We start from the raw sequence: 22434 nt of genomic DNA, 5'->3' as shown, positions 1-22434 counted from the left end.
TGCCCTGAATACAGAAGTTAAAAACCAACTGTGATTGGGACGCAGGGGACCCTGGTGCCACTGAACCTTCTGCACTGTGAACCTGCTGAACTATTGACAGCTGCGCTCTTGATATGTAGGGTCGAAACCTTTATCTCTGCCCCTCTATCACGATTTGTTGAAGATGCTGTGATTTCCCGCTTTACCGATTTACTGCGATTTAGCCAACTTCAGGAAATTAGTGCAAGCAACGGACAATAGATCTTATCGATAATTTACAGAAACTGTTGACATTGTTTTTGATAAGGGTGCTTGGAAAAAAAAAAGTCCAAAAATGTATCCACGTCGCAAAAGACACTTGTCAGAAGTGGGATTCGAACCCACGCCTCCAAAGGAGACTGCAACCTGAACGCAGCGCCTTACACCACTCGGCCATCCTGACACTCTTGACACTGCACTGATGGCTCAATTTCCAGCTTATAAACTAAAATGAGTGCCATGTACTGAGTGAATGTTGTTTAATGTCCTCTGTATTTTCAATTCCAGACCTTCCTGCTCAGGGAAACAGTGGGATCTGAAGCTGATGAAGGAGAGAGGATGGATCATCCTGACAGTGAATCCGGTAGTGACTGCTACTAATTCGCAGTCATCGACTACTTGGGGTGTGGACATGCAGAAGTTTGAGCCAGTGCACATGGCCGGTGGTGACTGCTACTAATTCTCAATCATCTACTACAAGGGGTGTGGACATGCAGAATTTGGAGCCAGTTCAAGATTCAGATCAGGAGGTGCCTGGCTCCATACCAATCAACTCAGTGCCTCTGAGACAAGGACTTGAACGGTACAGTTTGAGTCCTCGACCGCCATGCTCAACGCGGCTGCAAGGATTCGGGGTGGATTGACTGAATGTGGCATTTCTTGTTGTGTACTATTCTTGTATACTGGATTAGTATAGTATCTTTTTTTTGAGCAGCTATATTTGTTTTGTATTGGTTAAGGAGAAATGTTGTGTTCGTCATGGGCACGCCTATGATGCACACCAAGGGAGGTAGGGAGTGTTAGTCTCCCCCGAGTTTTGGAGTTGGATGGTAGGCGCGGTGACGTGGAACCGGAGAGAATAAAAGGTCAGGGAAGGTGTTCCTCGTGGCCAATGACTCTATATTATTCTCTGTGTATTTATTAAAACTTATCTGCGAAACAGGCACCGTGTGTGCACGATGCAACACACCCCTCCCATGCCCTGAATACAGAAGTTAAAAACCAGCTGTGATTGGGACGCAGGGGACCCTGGTGCCACTGAACCTTCTGCACTGTGATCCTGCTGAACTATTGACAGCTGCGCTCTTGATATGTAGGGTCGAAACCTTTATCTCTGCCCCTCTATCACGATTTGTTGAAGATGCTGTGATTTCCCGCTTTACCGATTTACTGCGATTTAGCCAACTTCAGGAAATTAGTGCAAGCAACGGACAATAGATCTTATCGATAATTTACAGAAACTGTTGACATTGTTTTTGATACGGGTGCTTGGAAAAAAAAAGTCCAAAAATGTATCCACCTCGCAAAAGACACTTGTCAGAAGTGGGATTCGAACCCACGCCTCGAAAGGAGACTGTGACCTGAACGCAGCGCCTTAGACCACTTGGCCATCCTGACACTCTTGACACTGCACTGATGGCTCAATTTCCAGCTTCTAAACCAAAATGAGTGCCATGTACTGAGTGAATGTTGTTTAATGTCCTCTGTATTTTCAATTCCAGACCTTCCTGCTCAGGCAAACAGTGGGATCTGAAGCTGATGAAGGAGAGAGGATGGATCATCCTGACAGTGAATCCGGTGGTGACTGCTACTAATTCTCAATCATCGACTACATGGGGTGTGGACATGCTGAATTTTGAGCCAGTGCACATGGCCGGTGGTGACTGCTACTAATTCTCAATCATCTACTACAAGGGGTGTGGACATGAAGAATTTGGAGCCAGTTCAAGATTCAGATCAAGAGGTGCCTGGCTCCATACCAATCAACTCAGTGCCTCTGAGACAAGGACTTGAACGGTACAGTTTGAGTCCTTGACCGCCATGCTCAACGCGGCTGCAAGGATTCGGGGTGGATTGACTGAATGTGGCATTTCTTGTTGTGTACTATTCTTGTATACTGGATTAGTATAGTATCTTTTTTTTGAGCAGCTATGTTTGTTTTGTATTGGTTAAGGAGAAATGTTGTGTTCGTAATGGGCACGCCTATGATGCACACCAAGGGAGGTAGGGAGTGTTAGTCTCCCCTGAGTTTTGGAGTTGGATGGTAGGCGCGGTGACGTGGAACCGGAGAGAATAAAAGGTCAGGGAAGGTGTTCCTCGTGGCCAATGACTCTATATTATTCTCTGTGTATTTATTAAAACTTATCTGCGAAACAGGCACCGTGTGTGCACGATGCAACACACCCCTCCCTTGCCCTGAATACAGAAGTTAAAAACCAACTGTGATTGGGACGCAGGGGACCCTGGTGCCACTGAACCTTCTGCACTGTGAACCTGCTGAACTATTGACAGCTGCGCTCTTGATATGTAGGGTCGAAACCTTTATCTCTGCCCCTCTATCACGATTTGTTGAAGATGCTGTGATTTCCCGCTTTACCGATTTACTGCGATTTAGCCAACTTCAGGAAATTAGTGCAAGCAACGGACAATAGATCTTATCGATAATTTACAGAAACTGTTGACATTGTTTTTGATACGGGTGCTTGGAAAAAAAAAAGTCCAAAAATGTATCCACCTCGCAAAAGACACTTGTCAGAAGTGGGATTCGAACCCACGCCTCCAAAGGAGACTGCAACCTGAACACAGAGCCTTAGACCACTCGGCCATCCTGACACTCTTGACACTGCACTGATGGCTCAATTTCCAGCTTATAAACCAAAATGAGTGCCATGTACTGAGTGAATGTTGTTTAATGTCCTCTGTATTTTCAATTCCAGAACTTCCTGCTCAGGGAAACAGTGGGATCTGAAGCTGATGAAGGAGAGAGGATGGATCATCCTGACAGTGAATCCGGTGGTGACTGCTACTAATTCGCAGTCATTGACTACTTGGGGTGTGGACATGCAGAAGTTTGAGCCAGTGCACATGGCCGGTGGTGACTGCTACTAATTCTCAATAATCTAATACAAGGGGTGTGGACATGCAGAATTTGGAGCCAGTTCAAGATTCAGATCAGGAGGTGCCTGGCTCCATACCAATCAACTCAGTGCCTCTGAGACAAGGACTTGAACGGTACAGTTTGAGTCCTCGACCGCCATGCTCAACGCGGCTGCAAGGATTCGGGGTGGATTGACTGAATGTGGCATTTCTTGTTGTGTACTATTCTTGTATACTGGATTAGTATAGTATCTTTTTTTTGAGCAGCTATGTTTGTTTTGTATTGGTTAAGGAGAAATGTTGTGTTCGTCATGGGCACGCCTATGATGCACACCAAGGGAGGTAGGGAGTGTTAGTCTCCCCCGAGTTTTGGAGTTGGATGGTAGGCGCGGTGACGTGGAACCGGAGAGAATAAAAGGTCATGGAAGGTGTTCCTCGTGGCCAATGACTCTATATTATTCTCTGTGTATTTATTAAAACTTATTTGCGAAACAGGCACTGTGTGTGCACGATGCAACACACCCCTCCCGTGCCCTGAATACAGAAGTTAAAAACCAGCTGTGATTGGGACGCAGGGGACCCTGGTGCCACTGAACCTTCTGCACTGTGAACCTGCTGAACTATTGACAGCTGTGCTTTTGATATGTAGGGTCGAAACCTTTATCTCGGCCCCTCTATCACGATTTGTTGAAGATGCTGTGATTTCCTGCTTTACCGATTTACTGCGATTTAGCCAACTTCAGGCAATTAGTGCAAGCAACGGACAATAGATCTTATCGATAATTTACAGAAACTGTTGACATTGTTTTTGATAAGGGTGCTTGGAAAAAAAAAGTCCAAAAATGTATCCAGCTCGCAAAAGACAATTGTCAGAAGAGGGGTTTGAACCCACATCTCCAAGGGAGACTGTGACCTGAATGGAGCACGTTGGACCACCCGGCCATCCTGACACGCTTGACACCAGACTGATGGCTCAATTTCCAGCTTATAAACCAAAATGAGTGCCATGTACTGAGTGAATGTTATTTAATGTCCTCTGTATTTTCAATTCCAGACCTTCCTGCTCAGGGAAACAGTGGGATCTGAAGCTGATGAAGGAGAGAGGATGGATCATCCTGACAGTGGACCCTGTGGTGACTGCTACTAATTCTCAATCATCTACTACATGGGGTGTGGACTTGCAGAATTTTGAGCCAGTGCATATGGCCGGTGGTGACTGCTACTAATTCTCAATCATCTACTACAGCGGGTGTGGACATGCAGAATTTGGAGCCAGTTCAAGATTCAGATCAGGAGGTGCCTGGCTCCATACCAATCAACTCAGTGCCTCTGAGACAAGGACTTGAACGGTACAGTTTGAGTCCTCGACCGCCATGCTCAACGCGGCTGCAAGGATTCGGGGTGGATTGACTGAATGTGGTATTTATTGTTGTGTACTATTCTTGTATACTGGATTAGTATAGTATCTTTTTTTTGAGCAGCTATGTTTGTTTTGTATTGGTTAAGGAGAAATGTTGTGTTCGTCATGGGCACGCCCATGATGCACACCAAGGGAGGTAGGGAGTGTTAGTCTCCCCCGAGTTTTGGAGTTGGATGGTAGGCGCGGTGACGTTGAACCGGAGAGAATAAAAGGTCAGGGAAGGTGTTCCTCGTGGCCAATGACTCTATATTATTCTCTGTGTATTTATTAAAACTTATCTGCGAAACAGGCACCGTGTGTGCACGATGCAACACACCCCTCCCATCCCCTGAATACAGAAGTTAAAAACCAGGTCTGATTGGGACGCAGGGGACCCTGGTGCCACTGAACCTTCTGCACTGTGAACCTGCTGAACTATTGACAGCTGCGCTTTTGATATGTAGGGTCGAAACCTTTATCTCGGCCCCTCTATCACGATTTGTTGAAGATGCTGTGATTTCCTGCTTTACCGATTTACTGCGATTTAGCCAACTTCAGGCAATTAGTGCAAGCAACGTAAAATAGATCTTATCGATAATTTACAGAAACTGTTGACATTGTTTTTGATAAGGGTGCTTGGAAAAAAAAGTCCAAAAATGTATCCACCTCGCAAAAGACACTTGTCAGAAGTCAGATTCGAACCCACGCCTCCAAAGGAGACTGCGACCTGAACGCAGCACCTTAGACCACTCGGCCATCCTGACACTCTTGACACTGCACTGATGGCTCAATTTCCAGCTTATAAACCAAAATGAGTGCCATGTACTGAGTGAATGTTGTTTAATGTCCTCTGTATTTTCAATTCCAGACCTTCCTGCTCAGGGAAACAGTGGGATCTGAAGGTGATGAAGGAGAGAGGATGGATCATCCTGACAGTGGATCCGGTGGTGACTGCTACTAATTCTCAATCATCTACTACATGGGGTGTGGACATGCTGAATTTTGAGCCAGTGCACATGGCCGGTGGTGACTGCTACTAATTCTCAATCATCTACTACAGGGGGTGTGGACATGCAGAATTTGAAGCCAGTTCAAGATTCAGATCAGGAGGTGCCTGACTCCATACCAATCAACTCAGTGCCTCTGAGACAAGGACTTGAACGGTACAGTTTGAGTCCTCGACCGCCATGCTCAACGCGGCTGCAAGGATTCGGGGTGTATTGACTGAATGTGGCATTTCTTGTTGTGTACTATTCTTGTATACTGGTTTAGTATAGTATCTTTTTTTTTAGCAGCTATGTTTGTTTTGTATTGGTTAAGGAGAAATGTTGTGTTCGTCATGGGCACGCCTATGATGCACACCAAGGGAGGTAGGGAGTGTTAGTCTCCCCGAGTTTTGGAGTTGGATGGTAGGCGCGGTGACGTGGAACCGGAGAGAATAAAAGGTCAGGGAAGGTGTTCCTCGTGGCCAATGACTCTATATTATTCTCTGTGTATTTATTAAAACTTATTTGCGAAACAGGCACTGTGTGTGCACGATGCAACACACCCCTCCCATGCCCAGAATATAGAAGTTAAAAACCAGCTGTGATTGGGACGCAGGGGACCCTGGTACCACTGAACCTTCTGCACTGTGAACCTGCTGAACTATGGACAGCTGTGCTTTTGATATGTAGGGTCGAAACCTTTATCTCGGCACCTCTATCACGATTTGTTGAAGATGCTGTGATTTCCTGCTTTACCGATTTACTGCGATTTAGCCAACTTCAGGCAATTAGTGCAACCAACGGACAATAGATCTTATTGATAATTTACAGAAACTGTTGACATTGTTTTTGATAAGGGTGCTTGGAAAAAAAAGTCAAAAAATGTATCCACCTCGCAAAGACACTTGTCAGAAGAGGGGTTTGAACCCACATCTCCAAGGGTGACTGTGACCTGAATGCAGCACCTTAGACCACCCGGCCATCCTGACACTCTTCTCACCAGACTGATGGCACAATTTCCAGCTTATAAACCAAAATGAGTGCCATGTACTGAGTGAATGTTATTTAATGTCCTCTGTATTTTCAATTCCAGACCTTCCTGCTCAGGGAAACAGTGGGATCTGAAGCTGATGAAGGAGAGAGGATGGATCATCCTGACAGTGGACCCTGTGGTGACTGCTACTAATTCTCAATCATCTACTACATGGGGTGTGGACTTGCAGAATTTTGAGCCAGTGCATATGGCCGGTGGTGACTGCTACTAATTCTCAATCATCTACTACAGGGGGTGTGGACATGCAGAATTTGGAGCCAGTTCAAGATTCAGATCAGGAGGTGCCTGGCTCCATACCAATCAACTCAGTGCCTCTGAGACAAGGACTTGAACGGTACAGTTTGAGACCTCGACCGCCATGCTCAACGCGGCTGCAAGGATTCGGGGTGGATTGACTGAATGTGGTATTTATTGTTGTGTACTATTCTTCTATACTGGATTAGTATAGTATCTTTTTTTTGAGCAGCTATGTTTGTTTTGTATTGGTTAAGGAGAAATGTTGTGTTCGTCACGGGCACGCCCATGATGCACACCAAGGGAGGTAGGGAGTGTTAGTCTCCCCCGAGTTTTGGAGTTGGATGGTAGGTGCGGTGATGTGGAATCGGAGAGAATAAAAGGTAGGGGAAGGTGTTCCTCGTGGCTAAAGACTCCATATTATTCTTTGTGTATTTATTAAAACTTCTCTGCAAAACAGGCACTGTGTGTGCACAACGCAACACCCCCACCCCTCCCATCCCCTGAATACAGAAGTTAAAAACCAGCTGTGATTGGGACGCAGGGGACCCTGGTGCCACTGAACCTTCTGCACTGTGAACCTGCTGAACTATTGACAGCTGCGCTTTTGATATGTAGGGTCGAAACCTTTATGTCGGCTCCTCTGTCACGATTTGTTGAAGATGCTGTGATTTCCCGCTTTACCGATTTACTGCGATTTAGCCAACTTCAGGAAATTAGTGCAAGCAACGGACAATAGATCTTATCGATAATTCACAGAAACTGTTGACATTGTTTTTGATAAGGGTGCTTGGAAAAAAAAAGTCAAAAAATGTATCCACCTCGCAAAAGACACTTGTCAGAAGTGGGATTCGAACCCACGCCTCCAAAGGAGACTGCGACCTGAACGCAGCGCCTTAGACCACTCGGCCATCCTGACACTCTTGACACTGCACTGATGGCTCAATTTCCAGCTTATAAACCAAAATGAGTGCCATGTACTGAGTGAATGTTGTTTAATGTCCTCTGTATTTTCAATTCCAGACCTTCCTGCTCAGGGAAACAGTGGGATCTGAAGCTGATGAAGGAGAGAGGATGGATCATCCTGACAGTGGATCCGGTGGTGACTGCTACTAATTCGCAATCATCGATTACTTGGGGTGTGGACATGCAGAAGTTTGAGCCAGTGCACATGGCTGGTGGTGACTGCAACTAATTCTCAATCATCTACTACAGGGGGTGTTGACATGCAGAATTTGGAGCCAGTTCAAGATTCAGATCAGGAGGTGCCTGGCTCCATACCAATCAACTCAGTGCCTCTGAGACAAGGACTTGAACGGTACAGTTTGAGTCCTCGACCGCCATGCTCAACGCGGCTGCAAGGATTCGGGGTGGATTGACTGAATGTGGCATTTCTTGTTGTGTACTATTCTTGTATACTGGATTAGTATAGTATCTTTTTTTTGAGCAGCTATGTTTGTTTTGTATTGGTTAAGGAGAAATGTTGTGTTCGTCATGGGCACGCCTATGATGCACACCAAGGGAGGTAGGGAGTGTTAGTCTCCCCCGAGTTTTGGAGTTGGATGGTAGGCGCGGTGACGTGGAACCGGAGAGAATAAAAGGTCAGGGAAGGTGTTCCTCGTGGCCAAAGACTCCATATTATTCTCTGTGTATTTATTAAAACTTATCTGCAAAACAGGCACCGTGTGTGCACGATGCAACACACCCCTCCCATGCCCTGAATACAGAAGTTAAAAACCAGCTGTGATTGGGACGCAGGGGACCCTGGTGCCACTGAACCTTCTGCACTGTGAACCTGCTGAACTATTGACAGATGCGGTCTTGATATGTAGGGTCGAAACCTTTATCTCTGCCCCTCTATCACGATTTGTTGAAGATTCTGCGATTTCCCGCTTTACCGATTTACTGCGATTTAGCCAACTTCAGGAAATTAGTGCAAGCAACGGTCAATAGATCTTATCAATAATTTACAGAAACTGTTGACATTGTTTTTGATACGGGTGCTTGGAAAAAAAAAGTCCAAAAATGTATCCACCTCGCAAAAGACACTTGTCAGAAGTGGGATTCGAACCCACGCCTCCAAAGGAGACTGCGACCTGAACTCAGCACCCTAGACCACTCGGCCATCCTGATACTCTTGACACTGCTCTGATGGCTCAATTTCCAGCTTCTAAACCAAAATGAGTGCCATGTACTGAGTGAATGTTGTTTAATGTCCTCTGTATTTTCAATTCCAGACACTCCTGCTCAGGGAAACAGTGGGATCTGAAGCTGATGAAGGAGAGAGGATGGATCATCCTGACAGTGAATCCGGTGGTGACTGCTACTAATTCTCAATCATCGACTACTTGGGGTGTGGACATGCAGAAGTTTGAGCCAGTGCACATGGCCGGTGGTGACTGCTACTAATTCTCAATCATCTACCACAAGGGGTGTGGACATGCAGAATTTGGAGCCAGTTCAAGATTCAGATCAGGAGGTGCCTGGCTCCATACCAATCAACTCAGTGCCTCTGAGACAAGGACTTGAACGGTACAGTTTGAGTCCTCGACCGCCATGCTCAACGCGGCTGCAAGGATTCGGGGTGGATTGACTGAATGTGGCATTTCTTGTTTTGTACTATTCTTGTATACTGGATTAGTATAGTATCTTTTTTTTAAGCAGCTATGTTTGTTTTGTATTGGTTAAGGAGAAATGTTGTGTTCGTCATGGGCACGCCTATGATGCACACCAAGGGAGGTAGGGAGTGTTAGTCTCCCCCGAGTTTTGGAGTTGGATGGTAGGCGCGGTGACGTGGAACCGGAGAGAATAAAAGGTCAGGGAAGGTGTTCCTCGTGGCCAATGACTCTATATTATTCTCTGTGTATTTATTAAAACTTATCTGCAAAACAGGCACCGTGTGTGCACGATGCAACACACCCCTCCCATGCCCTGAATACAGAAGTTAAAAACCAGCTGTGATTGGGACGCAGGGGACTCTGGTGCCACTGAACCTTCTGCACTGTGAACCTGCTGAACTATTGACAGATGCGGTCTTGATATGTAGGGTCGAAACCTTTATCTCTGCCCCTCTATCACGATTTGTTGAAGATGCTGCGATTTCCCGCTTTACCGATTTACTGCGATTTAGCCAACTTCAGGAAATTAGTGCAAGCAACGGTCAATAGATCTTATCGATAATTTACAGAAACTGTTGACATTGTTTTTGATACGGGTGCTTGGAAAACAAAAGTCCAAAAATGTATCCACCTCGCAAAAGACACTTGTCAGAAGTGGGATTCGAACCCACGCCTCCAAAGGAGACTGCGACCTGAACTCAGCGCCTTAGACCACTCGGCCATCCTGATACTCTTGACACTGCACTGATGGCTCAATTTCCAGCTTCTAAACCAAAATGAGTGCCATGTACTGAGTGAATGTTGTTTAATGTCCTCTGTATTTTCAATTCCAGACCTTCCTGCTCAGGGAAACAGTGGGATCTGAAGCTGATGAAGGAGAGAATGGATCATCCTGACAGTGAATCCGGTGGTGACTGCTACTAATTCTCAATCATCGACTACTTGGGGTGTGGACATGCAGAAGTTTGAGCCAGTGCACATGGCCGGTGGTGACTGCTACTAATTCTCAATCATCTACTACAAGGGGTGTGGACATGCAGAATTTGGAGCCAGTTCAAGATTCAGATCAGGAGGTGCCTGGCTCCATACCAATCAACTCAGTGCCTCTGAGACAAGGACTTGAACGGTACAGTTTGAGTCCTCGACCGCCATGCTCAACGCGGCTGCAAGGATTCGGGGTGGATTGACTGAATGTGGCATTTCTTGTTTTGTACTATTCTTGTATACTGGATTAGTATAGTATCTTTTTTTTAAGCAGCTATGTTTGTTTTGTATTGGTTAAGGAGAAATGTTGTGTTCGTCATGGGCTCGCCTATGATGCACACCAAGGGAGGTAGGGAGTGTTAGTCTCCCCCGAGTTTTGGAGTTGGATGGTAGGCGCGGTGACGTGGAACCGGAGAGAATAAAAGGCCAGGGAAGGTGTTTCTCGTGGCCAATGACTCTATATTATTCTCTGTGTATTTATTAAAACTTATCTGCGAAACAGGCACCATGTGTGCACGATGCAACACACCCCTCCCATGCCCTGAATACAGAAGTTAAAAACCAGCTGTGATTGGGACGCAGGGGACCCTGGTGCCACTGAACCTTCTGCACTGTGAACCTGATGAACTATTGACAGCTGCGCTCTTGATATGCAGGGTCGAAACCTTTATCTCTGCCCCTCTATCACGATTTGTTGAAGATGCTGTGATTTCCCGCTTTACCGATTTACTGCGATTTAGCCAACTTCAGGAAATTAGTGCAAGCAACGGACAATAGATCTTATCGATAATTTACAGAAACTGTTGACATTGTTTTTGATACGGGTGCTTGGAAAAAAAAAGTCCAAAAATGTATCCACCTCGCAAAAGACACTTGTCAGAAGTGGGATTCGAACCCACACCTCCAAAAGAGACTGCGACCTGAACGCAGCGCCTTAGACCACTCGGCCATCCTGACACTCTTGACACTGCACTGATGGCTCAATTTCCAGCTTATAAACCAAAATGAGTGCCATGTACTGAGTGAATGTTGTTTAATGTCCTCTGTATTTTCAATTCCAGACCTTCCTGCTCAGGGAAACAGTGGGATCTGAAGCTGATGAAGGAGAGAGGATGGATCATCCTGACAGTGAATCCGGTGGTGACTGCTACTAATTCGCAATCATCGACTACTTGGGGTGTGGACATGCAGAAGTTTGAGCCAGTGCACATGGCCGGTGGTGACTGCTACTAATTCTCAATCATCTACTACAAGGGGTGTGGACATGCAGAATTTGGAGCCAGTTCAAGATTCAGATCAGGAGGTGCCTGGCTCCATACCAATCAACTCAGTGCCTCTGAGACAAGGACTTGAACGGTACAGTTTGAGTCCTCGACCACCATGCTCAACGCGGCTGCAAGGATTCGGGGTGGATTGACTGAATGTGGCATTTCTTGTTGTGTACTATTCTTGTATACTGGTTTAGTATAGTATCTTTTTTTTTAGCAGCTATGTTTGTTTTGTATTGGTTAAGGAGAAATGTTGTGTTAGTCATGGGCACGCCTATGATGCACACCAAGGGAGGTAGGGAGTGTTAGTCTCCCCCGAGTTTTGGAGTTGGATGGTAGGCGCGGTGACGTGGAACCGGAGAGAATAAAAGGTCAGGGAAGGTGTTCCTCGTGGCCAATGACTCTATATTATTCTCTGTGTATTTATTAAAACTTATTTGCGAAACAGGCACTGTGTGTGCACGATGCAACACACCCCTCCCATGCCCAGAATACAGAAGTTAAAAACCAGCTGTGATTGGGACGCAGGGGACCCTGGTGCCACTGAACCTTCTGCACTGTGAACCTGCTGAACTATGGACAGCTGTGCTTTTGATATGTAGGGTCGAAACCTTTATCTCGGCCCCTCTATCACGATTTGTTGAAGATGCTGTGATTTCCTGCTTTACCGATTTACTGCGATTTAGCCTACTTCAGGCAATTAGTGCAAGCAACGGACAATAGATCTTATCGATAATTTACAGAAACTGTTGACATTGTTTTTGATAAGGGTGCTTGGAAAAAAAAAGTCCAAAAATGTATCCAGCTCGCAAAAGACACTTGTCAGATGAGGGGTTTGAACCCACATCTCCAAGGGAGATTGTGACCTGAATGGAGCACGTTGGACCACCCGGCCATCCTGACACTCTTGACACCAGACTGATGGCTCAATTTCCTGCTTATAAACCAAAATGAGTGCCATGTACTGAGTGAATGTTATTTAATGTCCTCTGTATTTTCAATTCCAGACCTTCCTGCTCAGGGAAACAGTGGGATCTGAGGCTGATGAAGGAGAGAGGATGGATCATCCTGACAGTGGACCTTGTGGTGACTGCTACTAATTCTCAATCATCTACTACATGGGGTGTGGACTTGCAGAATTTTGAGCCAGTGCATATGGCCGGTGGTGACTGCTACTAATTCTCAATCATCTACTACAGGGGGTGTGGACATGCAGAATTTGGAGCCAGTTCAAGATTCAGATCAGGAGGTGCCTGGCTCCATACCAATCAACTCAGTGCCTCTGAGACAAGGACTTGAACGGTACAGTTTGAGTCCTCGACCGCCATGCTCAACGCGGCTGGAAGGATTCGGGGTGGATTGACTGAATGTGGTATTTATTGTTGTGTACTATTCTTGTATACTGGATTAGTATAGTATCTTTTTTTTGAGCAGCTATGTTTGTTTTGTATTGGTTAAGGAGAAATGTTGTGTTCGTCATGGGCACGCCCATGATGCACACCAAGGGAGGTAGGGAGTGTTAGTCTCCCCCGAGTTTTGGAGTTGGATGGTAGGTGCGGTGATGTGGAATCGGAGAGAAGAAAAGGTAGGGGAAGGTGTTCCTCGTGGCTAAAGACTCCATATTATTCTTTGTGTATTTATTAAAACTTCTCTGCAAAACAGGCACTGTGTGTGCTCGACGCACCACCCCCACCCCTCCCATCCCCTGAATACAGAAGTTAAAAACCAGCTGTGATTGGGACGCAGGGGACCCTGGTGCCACTGAACCTTCTGCACTGTGAACCTGCTGAACTATTGACAGCTGCGCTTTTGATATGTAGAGTCGAAACCTTTATCTCGGCCCCTCTATCACGATTTGTTGAAGATGCTGTGATTTCCTGCTTTACCGATTTACTGCGATTTAGCCAACTTCAGGCAATTAGTGCAAGCAACGGAAAATAGATCTTATCGATAATTTACAGAAACTGTTGACATTGTTTTTGATACGGTGCTTGGGAAAAAAAAGTCCAAAAATGTATCCACCTCGCAAAATACACTTGTCAGAAGTGGGTTTTGAACCCACACCTCCAAGGGAGGCTGCGACCTGAACGCAGCACCTTAGACCACTCGGCCATCCTGACACTCTTCACACCTCCCTCATGACTCAATTTCGAGCGTATAAACCAAAATGAGTGCCATGTACTGAGTGAATGTTGTTTAATGTCCTCTGTATTTTCAATTCCAGAACTTCCTGCTCAGGGAAACAGTGGGATCTGAAGCTGATGAAGGAGAGGATGGATCATCCTGACAGTGGATCCGGTGGTGACTGCTACTAATTCTCAATCATCTACTACATGGGGTGTGGACATGCTGAATTTTGAGCCAGTGCACATGGCCGGTGGTGACTGCTACTAATTCTCAATCATCTACTACAGGGGGTGTGGACATGCAGAATTTGGAGCCAGTTCAAGATTCAGATCAGGAGGTGCCTGGCTCCATACCAATCAACTCAGTGCCTCTGAGACAAGGACTTGAACGGTACAGTTTGAGTCCTCGACCGCCATGCTCAATGCGGCTGCAAGGATTCGGGGTGTATTGACTGAATGTGGCATTTCTTGTTGTGTACTATTCTTGTATACTGGTTTAGTATAGTATCTTTTTTTTTAGCAGCTATGTTTGTTTTGTATTGGTTAAGGAGAAATGTTGTGTTCGTCATGGGCACGCCTATGATGCACACCAAGCGAGGTAGGGAGTGTTAGTCTCCCCCGAGTTTTGGAGTTGGATGGTAGGCGCGGTGAGGTGGAACCGGAGAGAATAAAAGGTCAGGGAAGGTGTTCCTCGTGGCCAATGACTCTATATTATTCTCTGTCTATTTATTAAAACTTATTTGCGAAACAGGCACTGTGTGTGCACGATGCAACACACCCCTCCCATGCCCAGAATACAGAAATTAAAAACCAGCTGTGATTGGGACGCAGGGGACCCTGGTGCCACTGAACCTTCTGCACTGTGAACCTGCTGAACTATGGACAGCTGTGCTTTTGATATGTAGGGTCGAAACCTTTATCTCGGCCCCTCTATCACGATTTGTTGAAGATGCTGTGATTTCCTGCTTTACCGATTTACTGCGATTTAGCCAACTTCAGGCAATTAGTGCAACCAACGGACAATAGATCTTATCGATAATTTACAGAAACTGTTGACATTGTTTTTGATAAGGGTGCTTGGAAAAAAAAGTCCAAAAATGTATCCACCTCGCAAAGACACTTGTCAGAAGAGGGGTTTGAACCCACGTCTCCAAGGGAGACTGTGACCTGAATGCAGCACCTTAGACCACCCGGCCATCCTGACACTCTTGACACCAGACTGATGGCTCAATTTCCAGCTTATAAACCAAAATGAGTGCCATGTACTGAGTGAATGTTATTTAATGTCCTCTGTATTTTCATTTCCAGACCTTCCTGCTCAGGGAAACAGTGGGATCTGAAGCTGATGAAGGAGAGAGGATGGATCATCCTGACAGTGGACCCTGTGGTGACTGCTACTAATTCTCAATCATCTACTACATGGGGTGTGGACTTGCAGAATTTTGAGCCAGTGCATATGGCCGGTGGTGACTGCTACTAATTCTGAATCATCTAGTACAGGGGGTGTGGACATGCAGAATTTGGAGCCAGTTCAAGATTCAGATCAGGAGGTGCCTGGCTCCATACCAATCAACTCAGTGCCTCTGAGACAAGGACTTGAACGGTACAGTTTGAGTCCTCGACCGCCATGCTCAACGCGGCTGCAAGGATTCGGGGTGGATTGACTGAATGTGGTATTTATTGTTGTGTACTATTCTTGTATACTGGATTAGTATAGTATCTTTTTTTTGAGCAGCTATGTTTGTTTTGTATTGGTTAAGGAGAAATGTTGTGTTCGTCATGGGCACGCCCATGATGCACACCAAGGGAGGTAGGGAGTGTTAGTCTCCCCCGAGTTTTGGAGTTGGATGGTAGGTGCGGTGATGTGGAATCGGAGAGAATAAAAGGTAGGGGAAGGTGTTCCTCGTGGCTAAAGACTCCATATTATTCTTTGTGTATTTATTAAAACTTCTCTGCAAAACAGGCACTGTGTGTGCACGACGCAACACCCCCACCCCTCCCATCCCCTGAATACAGAAGTTAAAAACCAGCTGTGATTGGGACACAGGGGACCCTGGTGCCACTGAACCTTCTGCACTGTGAACCTGCTGAACTATTGACAGCTGCGCTTTTGATATGTAGGGTCGAAACCTTTATCTCGGCCCCTCTATCACGATTTGTTGAAGATGCTGTGATTTCCCGCTTTACCGATTTACTGCGATTTAGCCAACTTCAGGAAATTAGTGCAAGCAACGGACAATAGATCTTATTGATAATTTAGAGAAACTGTTGACATTGTTTTTGATACGGGTGCTTGGAAAAAAAAGAGTCCAAAAATGTATCCACCTCGCAAAAGACACTTGTCAGAAGTGGGATTCGAACCCACGCCTCCAAAGGAGACTGCAACCTGAACACAGCGCCTTAGACCACTCGGCCATCCTGACACTCTTGACGCTGCACTGATGGCTCAATTTACAGCTTATAAACCAAAATGAGTGCCATGTACTGAGTGAATGTTGTTTAATGTCCTCTGTATTTTCAATTCCAGACCTTCCTGCTCAGGGAAACAGTGGGATCTGAAGCTGATGAAGGAGAGAGGATGGATCATCCTGACAGTGAATCCGGTGGTGACTGCTACTAATTCGCAATCATCGACTACTTGGGGTGTGGACATGCAGAAGTTTGAGCCAGTGCACATGGCCGGTGGTGACTGCTACTAATTCTCAATCATCTACTACAAGGGGTGTGGACATGCAGAATTTGGAGCCAGTTCAAGATTCAGATCAGGAGGTGCCTGGCTCCATACCAATCAACTCAGTGCCTCTGAGACAAGGACTTGAACGGTACAGTTTGAGTCCTCGACCACCATGCTCAACGCGGCTGCAAGGATTCGGGGTGGATTGACTGAATGTGGCATTTCTTGTTGTGTACTATTCTTGTATACTGGTTTAGTATAGTATCTTTTTTTTTAGCAGCTATGTTTGTTTTGTATTGGTTAAGGAGAAATGTTGTGTTAGTCATGGGCACGCCTATGATGCACACCAAGGGAGGTAGGGAGTGTTAGTCTCCCCCGAGTTTTGGAGTTGGATGGTAGGCGCGGTGACGTGGAACCGGAGAGAATAAAAGGTCAGGGAAGGTGTTCCTCGTGGCCAATGACTCTATATTATTCTCTGTGTATTTATTAAAACTTATTTGCGAAACAGGCACTGTGTGTGCACGATGCAACACACCCCTCCCATGCCCAGAATACAGAAGTTAAAAACCAGCTGTGATTGGGACGCAGGGGACCCTGGTGCCACTGAACCTTCTGCACTGTGAACCTGCTGAACTATGGACAGCTGTGCTTTTGATATGTAGGGTCGAAACCTTTATCTCGGCCCCTCTATCACGATTTGTTGAAGATGCTGTGATTTCCTGCTTTACCGATTTACTGCGATTTAGCCTACTTCAGGCAATTAGTGCAAGCAACGGACAATAGATCTTATCGATAATTTACAGAAACTGTTGACATTGTTTTTGATAAGGGTGCTTGGAAAAAAAAAGTCCAAAAATGTATCCAGCTCGCAAAAGACACTTGTCAGATGAGGGGTTTGAACCCACATCTCCAAGGGAGATTGTGACCTGAATGGAGCACGTTGGACCACCCGGCCATCCTGACACTCTTGACACCAGACTGATGGCTCAATTTCCTGCTTATAAACCAAAATGAGTGCCATGTACTGAGTGAATGTTATTTAATGTCCTCTGTATTTTCAATTCCAGACCTTCCTGCTCAGGGAAACAGTGGGATCTGAGGCTGATGAAGGAGAGAGGATGGATCATCCTGACAGTGGACCTTGTGGTGACTGCTACTAATTCTCAATCATCTACTACATGGGGTGTGGACTTGCAGAATTTTGAGCCAGTGCATATGGCCGGTGGTGACTGCTACTAATTCTCAATCATCTACTACAGGGGGTGTGGACATGCAGAATTTGGAGCCAGTTCAAGATTCAGATCAGGAGGTGCCTGGCTCCATACCAATCAACTCAGTGCCTCTGAGACAAGGACTTGAACGGTACAGTTTGAGTCCTCGACCGCCATGCTCAACGCGGCTGGAAGGATTCGGGGTGGATTGACTGAATGTGGTATTTATTGTTGTGTACTATTCTTGTATACTGGATTAGTATAGTATCTTTTTTTTGAGCAGCTATGTTTGTTTTGTATTGGTTAAGGAGAAATGTTGTGTTCGTCATGGGCACGCCCATGATGCACACCAAGGGAGGTAGGGAGTGTTAGTCTCCCCCGAGTTTTGGAGTTGGATGGTAGGTGCGGTGATGTGGAATCGGAGAGAAGAAAAGGTAGGGGAAGGTGTTCCTCGTGGCTAAAGACTCCATATTATTCTTTGTGTATTTATTAAAACTTCTCTGCAAAACAGGCACTGTGTGTGCTCGACGCACCACCCCCACCCCTCCCATCCCCTGAATACAGAAGTTAAAAACCAGCTGTGATTGGGACGCAGGGGACCCTGGTGCCACTGAACCTTCTGCACTGTGAACCTGCTGAACTATTGACAGCTGCGCTTTTGATATGTAGGGTCGAAACCTTTATCTCGGCCCCTCTATCACGATTTGTTGAAGATGCTGTGATTTCCTGCTTTACCGATTTACTGCGATTTAGCCAACTTCAGGCAATTAGTGCAAGCAACGGAAAATAGATCTTATCGATAATTTACAGAAACTGTTGACATTGTTTTTGATACGGTGCTTGGGAAAAAAAAGTCCAAAAATGTATCCACCTCGCAAAATACACTTGTCAGAAGTGGGTTTTGAACCCACACCTCCAAGGGAGGCTGCGACCTGAACGCAGCACCTTAGACCACTCGGCCATCCTGACACTCTTCACACCTCCCTCATGACTCAATTTCGAGCGTATAAACCAAAATGAGTGCCATGTACTGAGTGAATGTTGTTTAATGTCCTCTGTATTTTCAATTCCAGAACTTCCTGCTCAGGGAAACAGTGGGATCTGAAGCTGATGAAGGAGAGGATGGATCATCCTGACAGTGGATCCGGTGGTGACTGCTACTAATTCTCAATCATCTACTACATGGGGTGTGGACATGCTGAATTTTGAGCCAGTGCACATGGCCGGTGGTGACTGCTACTAATTCTCAATCATCTACTACAGGGGGTGTGGACATGCAGAATTTGGAGCCAGTTCAAGATTCAGATCAGGAGGTGCCTGGCTCCATACCAATCAACTCAGTGCCTCTGAGACAAGGACTTGAACGGTACAGTTTGAGTCCTCGACCGCCATGCTCAATGCGGCTGCAAGGATTCGGGGTGTATTGACTGAATGTGGCATTTCTTGTTGTGTACTATTCTTGTATACTGGTTTAGTATAGTATCTTTTTTTTTAGCAGCTATGTTTGTTTTGTATTGGTTAAGGAGAAATGTTGTGTTCGTCATGGGCACGCCTATGATGCACACCAAGCGAGGTAGGGAGTGTTAGTCTCCCCCGAGTTTTGGAGTTGGATGGTAGGCGCGGTGAGGTGGAACCGGAGAGAATAAAAGGTCAGGGAAGGTGTTCCTCGTGGCCAATGACTCTATATTATTCTCTGTCTATTTATTAAAACTTATTTGCGAAACAGGCACTGTGTGTGCACGATGCAACACACCCCTCCCATGCCCAGAATACAGAAATTAAAAACCAGCTGTGATTGGGACGCAGGGGACCCTGGTGCCACTGAACCTTCTGCACTGTGAACCTGCTGAACTATGGACAGCTGTGCTTTTGATATGTAGGGTCGAAACCTTTATCTCGGCCCCTCTATCACGATTTGTTGAAGATGCTGTGATTTCCTGCTTTACCGATTTACTGCGATTTAGCCAACTTCAGGCAATTAGTGCAACCAACGGACAATAGATCTTATCGATAATTTACAGAAACTGTTGACATTGTTTTTGATAAGGGTGCTTGGAAAAAAAAGTCCAAAAATGTATCCACCTCGCAAAGACACTTGTCAGAAGAGGGGTTTGAACCCACGTCTCCAAGGGAGACTGTGACCTGAATGCAGCACCTTAGACCACCCGGCCATCCTGACACTCTTGACACCAGACTGATGGCTCAATTTCCAGCTTATAAACCAAAATGAGTGCCATGTACTGAGTGAATGTTATTTAATGTCCTCTGTATTTTCATTTCCAGACCTTCCTGCTCAGGGAAACAGTGGGATCTGAAGCTGATGAAGGAGAGAGGATGGATCATCCTGACAGTGGACCCTGTGGTGACTGCTACTAATTCTCAATCATCTACTACATGGGGTGTGGACTTGCAGAATTTTGAGCCAGTGCATATGGCCGGTGGTGACTGCTACTAATTCTGAATCATCTAGTACAGGGGGTGTGGACATGCAGAATTTGGAGCCAGTTCAAGATTCAGATCAGGAGGTGCCTGGCTCCATACCAATCAACTCAGTGCCTCTGAGACAAGGACTTGAACGGTACAGTTTGAGTCCTCGACCGCCATGCTCAACGCGGCTGCAAGGATTCGGGGTGGATTGACTGAATGTGGTATTTATTGTTGTGTACTATTCTTGTATACTGGATTAGTATAGTATCTTTTTTTTGAGCAGCTATGTTTGTTTTGTATTGGTTAAGGAGAAATGTTGTGTTCGTCATGGGCACGCCCATGATGCACACCAAGGGAGGTAGGGAGTGTTAGTCTCCCCCGAGTTTTGGAGTTGGATGGTAGGTGCGGTGATGTGGAATCGGAGAGAATAAAAGGTAGGGGAAGGTGTTCCTCGTGGCTAAAGACTCCATATTATTCTTTGTGTATTTATTAAAACTTCTCTGCAAAACAGGCACTGTGTGTGCACGACGCAACACCCCCACCCCTCCCATCCCCTGAATACAGAAGTTAAAAACCAGCTGTGATTGGGACACAGGGGACCCTGGTGCCACTGAACCTTCTGCACTGTGAACCTGCTGAACTATTGACAGCTGCGCTTTTGATATGTAGGGTCGAAACCTTTATCTCGGCCCCTCTATCACGATTTGTTGAAGATGCTGTGATTTCCCGCTTTACCGATTTACTGCGATTTAGCCAACTTCAGGAAATTAGTGCAAGCAACGGACAATAGATCTTATTGATAATTTAGAGAAACTGTTGACATTGTTTTTGATACGGGTGCTTGGAAAAAAAAGAGTCCAAAAATGTATCCACCTCGCAAAAGACACTTGTCAGAAGTGGGATTCGAACCCACGCCTCCAAAGGAGACTGCAACCTGAACACAGCGCCTTAGACCACTCGGCCATCCTGACACTCTTGACGCTGCACTGATGGCTCAATTTACAGCTTATAAACCAAAATGAGTGCCATGTACTGAGTGAATGTTGTTTAATGTCCTCTGTATTTTCAATTCCAGACCTTCCTGCTCAGGGAAACAGTGGGATCTGAAGCTGATGAAGGAGAGAGGATGGATCATCCTGACAGTGGATCCGGTGGTGACTGCTACTAATTCTCAATCATCTATTACATGGGGTGTGGACATGCTGAATTTTGAGCCAGTGCACATGGCCGGTGGTGACTGCTACTAATTCTCAATCATCTACTACAGGGGGTGTGGACATGCAGAATTTGAAGCCAGTTCAAGATTCAGATCAGGAGGTGCCTGACTCCATACCAATCAACTCAGTGCCTCTGAGACAAGGACTTGAACGGTACAGTTTGAGTCCTCGACCGCCATGCTCAACGCGGCTGCAAGGATTCGGGGTGTATTGACTGAATGTGGCATTTCTTGTTGTGTACTATTCTTGTATACTGGTTTAGTATAGTATCTTTTTTTTTAGCAGCTATGTTTGTTTTGTATTGGTTAAGGAGAAATGTTGTGTTCGTCATGGGCACGCCTATGATGCACACCAAGGGAGGTAGGGAGTGTTAGTCTCCCCCGAGTTTTGGAGTTGGATGGTAGGCGCGGTGACGTGGAACCGGAGAGAATAAAAGGTCAGGGAAGGTGTTCCTCGTGGCCAATGACTCTATATTATTCTCTGTGTATTTATTAAAACTTATTTGCGAAACAGGCACTGTGTGTGCACGATGCAACACACCCCTCCCATGCCCAGAATACAGAAGTTAAAAACCAGCTGTGATTGGGACGCAGGGGACCCTGGTGCCACTGAACCTTCTGCACTGTGAACCTGCTGAACTATGGACAGCTGTGCTTTTGATATGTAGGGTCGAAACCTTTATCTCGGCACCTCTATCACGATTTGTTGAAGATGCTGTGATTTCCTGCTTTACCGATTTACTGCGATTTAGCCAACTTCAGGCAATTAGTGCAACCAACGGACAATAGATCTTATCGATAATTTACAGAAACTGTTGACATTGTTTTTGATAAGGGTGCTTGGAAAAAAAAGTCAAAAAATGTATCCACCTCGCAAAAGACACTTGTCAGAAGGAGGATTCGAACCCACGCCACCAAAGGAGACTGCGATCTGAACGCAGCGCCTTAGACCACTCGGCCATCCTGACACTCTTGACATTGCACTGATGGCTCAATTTCCAGCTTATAAACCAAAATGAGTGCCATGTACTGAGTGAATGTTGTTTAATGTCCTCTGTATTTTCAATTCCAGACCTTCCTGCTCAGGAAAACAGTGGGATCTGAAGCTGATGAAGGAGAGAGG

At 45.9% G+C, this 22434-nt stretch overlaps 6 non-coding genes across 6 annotated transcripts; all 6 read right to left on the bottom strand.

Moving 5' to 3' along the window:
• Positions 1 to 338: 338 nt before the first annotated feature.
• Positions 339 to 421, bottom strand: TRNAL-CAG (transfer RNA leucine (anticodon CAG)). The gene has a single exon. It is a non-coding gene; the product is annotated as a tRNA-Leu (tRNA).
• A 2346-nt stretch (positions 422 to 2767) lies between these two features.
• Positions 2768 to 2850, bottom strand: TRNAL-CAG (transfer RNA leucine (anticodon CAG)). The gene has a single exon. It is a non-coding gene; the product is annotated as a tRNA-Leu (tRNA).
• A 4773-nt stretch (positions 2851 to 7623) lies between these two features.
• On the bottom strand, positions 7624 to 7706 carry TRNAL-CAG (transfer RNA leucine (anticodon CAG)). Its single transcript has one exon. It is a non-coding gene; the product is annotated as a tRNA-Leu (tRNA).
• A 3557-nt stretch (positions 7707 to 11263) lies between these two features.
• On the bottom strand, positions 11264 to 11346 carry TRNAL-CAG (transfer RNA leucine (anticodon CAG)). Its single transcript has one exon. It is a non-coding gene; the product is annotated as a tRNA-Leu (tRNA).
• Positions 11347 to 16123: 4777 nt separating this feature from the next.
• On the bottom strand, positions 16124 to 16206 carry TRNAL-CAG (transfer RNA leucine (anticodon CAG)). The gene has a single exon. It is a non-coding gene; the product is annotated as a tRNA-Leu (tRNA).
• Positions 16207 to 20983: 4777 nt separating this feature from the next.
• On the bottom strand, positions 20984 to 21066 carry TRNAL-CAG (transfer RNA leucine (anticodon CAG)). Its single transcript has one exon. It is a non-coding gene; the product is annotated as a tRNA-Leu (tRNA).
• Between the last annotated feature and the right edge of the window lie 1368 nt (positions 21067 to 22434).

This window comes from Pleurodeles waltl, unplaced genomic scaffold (assembly GCF_031143425.1).
Source record: "Pleurodeles waltl isolate 20211129_DDA unplaced genomic scaffold, aPleWal1.hap1.20221129 scaffold_39, whole genome shotgun sequence".
NCBI lineage: Eukaryota > Metazoa > Chordata > Amphibia > Caudata > Salamandridae > Pleurodeles > Pleurodeles waltl.
This window is presented reverse-complemented; position numbering and strand designations above follow the sequence as displayed.